At 36.8% G+C, this 5,429-nt stretch overlaps 1 pseudogene across 1 annotated transcript; it reads left to right on the top strand.

The window, feature by feature from the left end:
- Positions 1–369: 369 nt before the first annotated feature.
- On the top strand, positions 370–4,115 carry LOC145639971 (rop guanine nucleotide exchange factor 1-like; annotated as a pseudogene). The gene is made up of 8 exons (XR_014114941.1): positions 370–807; positions 1,415–1,556; positions 1,658–2,181; positions 2,614–2,637; positions 3,414–3,480; positions 3,572–3,610; positions 3,673–3,704; positions 3,900–4,115. The product of XR_014114941.1 is annotated as a rop guanine nucleotide exchange factor 1-like (transcript).
- Positions 4,116–5,429: the final 1,314 nt, after the last annotated feature.

The following is a 5,429-nucleotide window of genomic DNA, read 5'->3' on the forward strand; positions in this document are numbered from 1 at the left end:
ATAGTGATCAAACAACACTAATCAACACTAGTGGAAAAAATCTCATTCGTAACAGGCTATTTGTAACGGGCAAAGCTTTGCCCGTTACAATTAAGATATTCGTAACGGGCAAAATAGTGTCCGTTACGAATACTTATTTATTTGTAACGGGCAAAACAGTGTCCGTTACGAATACTTATTTATTCGTAACAGGCAAAATAGAGTCCGTTACAAATACGTATGTATTTGTAACGGACAAATTAGTGCCCGTTACAAATAAATAAGTATTCGTAATGGACACTATTTTGCCCGTTACAAATACTATATTACACGTACAAATGCCCAAACTTGGCCCAACTTGGAGGATCCCATTAGGCTTTTTATTAGGCTTTCACGGCTTTCACTCCCTCTCTCTCTGGCCTCTCCTCTCCTCTCCTCCCTGTCATTCACTTGTTTCTCTCATTTCGAACTCAGTCTTCTCTCCTCTCCTCCATCAATCTTAGAGAAAAAATGGTTAAATTCGGGGTTTTGATTTGCTTGATAGATCCAAGGGTTTATTAACGGGGTTGCGCCAGATCCTTCTCAAGGTTTTTCCTCAATGCTACCAGAAGAGACGGGGGTTTATTGACGGGGGTTTCAAATTTGCGCAACAATTTCTGGGCAGCGTGTTGTTGTGGTTCGTTGCAAAGAGATCGCACTTTCTGGTGGTCTTATTAGGCAGAAGATGAAGTATCTTCGTTTTCTTCGTAAGAGGATGAACACCAAACCTTCTCATGGTCCTATTCATTTTCGTGCTCCTTCTAAGATCTTCTAGCGTACTGTTCGAGGGTATTTCCTACTTTTCTCTGGATTTTTTGTTTTTCAATCTATTTTATTTGGTATTTTATATGTTTGATTGATACATGATGATATAGGATTGCTTCTATGTTTGAGAAATGTAATTTGTTTCATGATTTTTTTGCGATTTTCACTTAATTTATTTATGCTTAAAAATTGGATGTGAATTTATATAATTTTACTATACTAGTATAATGAGATTTCTAATTTTGTGTTTTGGGTTGCTTTTTTTGGGAGAAATTTCAGTTTAATGTGTCGGCTAATATTTTTTTATTTTTTTTAAAAAAAAATTGGATATATCTATGGTGAAATTTCTGCGAATGGAGACTGATTGGATTTATCATAATAATGTCATTTTCTTTTTATTTTTTTTGTCTAATTTGTTTTTTTTTTTTTTTTGGGTTAGTGAAAAAATGGTGACCTTGTATTATAAATCTGTGGCTTAATCTATGGGTAATAACTAATAAGTCAAAGTATTGATAAATTGTGTTTATTTCCATTGTTGAGCATCTTTTATGATTATTTTTTTTCATTATATTGACTGTTTCTATGTGTATTTGAAAAAAATTAAATAATAATTTCTGGGTTTTTTTTTTAGGTTTTGTGTTTGTTGATGTGTACAGTGGTAGAGTTGATGAAGGAGAGATTTGCAAATTTGTTGTTGGGAGGGGACATGTCAGGTGGTGGAAAGGGTGCTTGCACTGCTCTTGCTATCTCAAATGCAATTACCAATCTTGCTGGTATAATTACTTTGTTTTATTTAACATTGTTTGATTTTTTGTTGTCTAGTATGTTGATGAATTTTTAGTCTGATTTTGGTTTGTTTGTTGAAATTGGGTAGCTACTGTATTTGGGGAGTTATGGAGATTAGATCCAATAGCGTCACAGAGGAAGAAGATGTGGTGCAGAGAAATGGAGTGGTTGTTATGTGTGAGTGACTCGATTGTTGAATTAGTCTCGCTGGTACAAGAGTTTCCTGGTGGGGGTTCATTTGAGGTCATGGCAACGAGGCCGAGGTCGGATTTGTATGTGAATCTGCCTGCTCTTAAGAAACTGGATGAAATGTTGCTTAGTATGCTTGAAGGGTTTAAGGAGACAGAGTTTTTGTATGCTGACCGAGAGAGTGATGATCGGGATCCTCTTAAAACAGCGGTGTCTAATGGTCGGCCTTCTGTTAGACAGGAGGAGAAGTGGTGGTTGCCTTGTCCAAAAGTTCCGCCTCGTGCATTGTCTGAGGATGCTAGGAAGAGGTTCCAGCAGTGTAGAGATTGTATTAACCAGATTCTCAAGGCTGCTATGGCTATTAATACCAGTGTCATTGTTGAGATGGAGATTTCTGATGTTTACTTGGAGTTTTTGCCTAAGGTGAGAAGCTTATTATTACCATTGTTGCCTGATATAGGTGTAATGGTGCTTGTATTATTATTTTAATCTTCATTGTCATTTAGTTGGCTGCTGCAACTAAATTTGAATACACAAGCACTAAACTGTGCCCTTGATCAGTCCAGTACAATGTGTATTAATACCTTAAGCTTGTATTTCATCTGAGTGAAAGTTATTGCTTTTATTGATATTGATATCAGTCTGTAGAGTTTTGTAGATTTACCCTCCTTTGTCTATTTTTTTGTGATCGAGAAGTGGTATTACTTCTGCTGCTAGAATATGTGCTCTTGTCGTCCAAATTTGAATGTTATTGTCCAATATGTCCTGTCTTTTTCTTTGCAATTTGGTTTTCTCTGAGATTAATGCATCATGTGTAGCAATGTGTTTACTGATTAATAAGCATTGCCTTGGCAGAACGGAAAAGGTTGTCTAGGAGAGGTATCAACTACTCAAGCATGAAGGTCTTATGTTCCTAGGTACTAAGTAAGTGAGTTTAAGGTGTTTGCTTTCCTCTGATTTAGCGAGACTGGCAGAGACATTTCTTCTTTTGTTCTCTCCTTGTATGATTGTACTAGATAGTCATTTTCAGTGATGTAGGATAATCGAGTTGTTTTACTTATTCATACTAACATGAGAAGGGAGCATTTATCTTCCTGCCGAGTCCATTGAGGGGAATTCGGACTTTTAGTGCACAAAAATTACATATGAAGTTGAGTATTTTAAAAATTGAGAAAAATTTTGGGCTCACACTTTGTTCACTTCATTTAAGTGGTTCAAATGTTATGCTCTATACACTTTGAGGGGGTTATTTGCCCATCAGTGAGATAAGTTTTGGGAAGTATATCATACAATTTGCAGCCCTTGTTATTATTACAGGTAGACCAACTCGTGTAGTATAGTTAAGATAATTGTAAATATGATCATCTATGGGTAGTTCAATAGTCCAATTTGATACAGGGATGCAAAATATTGTAGTGCTTGTAGAAGGCATGGGTACATTACTCGCTAGATGTCAGCTAGAGTTTCCAGACAGATTCAAGCAAAGGCAGAAAACTAGTAACTCAATTAACCGAAGTAATAAATTGAGGGATTTATACCATCAAGTTACAATTTGCTCCATAGATCTTTTACCAATTCAGAAGTGAATTTTTTTAGGCACATTCAGAATTGAATTTTCCCATCCTAAAGTAATGATAATCGAAGTATGAAAACAGATTAACAGATGTTTAGCGATGATTCAGATGTGTAAGTTTGCAAGAAAATGGAAGCCTCGTAGCAAAAGTATATGTGTCTTGTTTTGTTGTCTTTGTGAATTTTATTGATTTGTTTTCTTTTGTTGGAGTATAATCTGTTATGTTTGTATGGGCAACAGGTAGCAATACTATTGATGTTACAGATTCATGTGGGAGATGTATGTCATTGTTCAGAAGATAGCTGACCCAGAGGGAGACCAGAGTAGATTGCTATAAACAGCTCTAGATATGAGCAAGATACAGTTTAACAAGGTACTTTGTCAATGCCCCATAATTTGCTGCATCATTGCTAATTACCCCAGATGTAATATCGTATTGTTGTTCCCACTTGGATTTAAAATTCATAGTTAAACAAAGTGATGAAAGTTTTTGCCATGTGATTGCTGGAAGGCATGCATTTCTTATACTGAAAAGTACTCAAAATTTTGCATTTATCTTGTCGTGCAGGATGTTGGGCAAGCAATGCGGCAAAGCTACTCAAGAGTTTTGGAGAGCTTAGCATTTACATTATGGCTAGAATAGACGATTTATTATTTTAGGTAGTCTTATGTAAACCTGTTTAATTATTATTACAATGATTTGCTTTTGCTTTGTTTTAGTTTTAGTTATTAGGAAATAATTAAAGCAGCTTTTCTTGATTGTATATTATTCGGTAATTATTAAGTGTATACTGTACTTATATATATATATATATATATATATATATATATATATATATATATATATATATATGGGGGATTTTTTTTTTAATTGGATCTCATAGTATTCGTAACCTGCCCGTTACGAATAACGGGGTTATTTGTAACGGGCTTTTCAGGTGCCCGTTACGAATAACGGGGTTATTTGTAACGGGTTTTCAGGTGCCCGTTACGAATAACGGGGTTATTTGTAACGGGCTTTTCAGGTGCCCGTTACGAATAACCCCGTTATTCATAACGGATAGGTTCTGCCCGTTACGAATAACGGGGTTATTCGTAACGGACGGCGCCCGTTACGAATAAGAAAGGCCATCCGTAATGGCCGCATACAAAACGGCCGCTGCCCGTTACGGATGGGCAGTTTTTGCCCATTACGGATGACCTTTTTTCCACTAGTGCAATTAATTACAATTATTTTTAACAAGAAAAATAAAGTGATTGATCTAAGTGCTCCGGAATTTACCAATTCTCTTTGCTAGATCTTCGTTTAAAGCACTTATGGACTCCTTCTTGTTTGGGAACCTCCATCGTAGTAACAAGTATTAAAGGGGGTGAGTGTTTAGGACAAGAAGGTTTGGTAGTTCACAAATTTTCTGCCAGAGTTTTAGGTGAATTTCTGTCTGTTTGAGCCTCGTATTAAGCCTCTATTTATGGGGAATGGGTACGTTTATGGTTTTGAACATTCTGCCGCAGCAGGTGTCATGCGCATCTAATTGGGTTGCGGGCGACATCCCAGCGCAAGTGAATTGGTTGCGCTGATACAGGCAGCGCAACTGATAGTCTAGGGCGCAGTACTATGGTAAGATTCGATTTTATATTTATATGAAATTCTGAATCTTCCGCAAGTGCATCACTAGCAGTTGCGCTGGGTGATGCGCAACCTTGTGAGTTGCACGCGCCAACCCAACGCGACTCATTGAGATGCGCGCGGATTTCTCTGCGCCAGCATTGATTTTTAACCTAGGCGCCTATAAATATGTCATTTTTAGGTTTTAAGCTCGGGCTTAAGCCTAATTATGATCGAGCTTAGTTGATCGGACCTTAATGCATTTGTTTTTTGGGTTAGGATAGTCATTTTTGTGTTCTTGTGATTCAATCAGTTACCCATAACTATTCTTCACGTCGATCCAACACGAAGATGGTATTATTTATGGTCATAGCACTTCCTGTCGGGACAGGAGGCCAAAAGTAGATTTCTACACTCCCATCTTAAATCAACCTATCCTTACCACTCAACAAGTCCCAATACCACTCAAAGAAGACAATGAAGTTGTAAAAT

Source organism: Chenopodium album, chromosome 7, assembly GCF_948465745.1.
Source record: "Chenopodium album chromosome 7, dcCheAlbu1.1, whole genome shotgun sequence".
Taxonomy (NCBI): Eukaryota; Viridiplantae; Streptophyta; class Magnoliopsida; order Caryophyllales; family Amaranthaceae; genus Chenopodium; species Chenopodium album.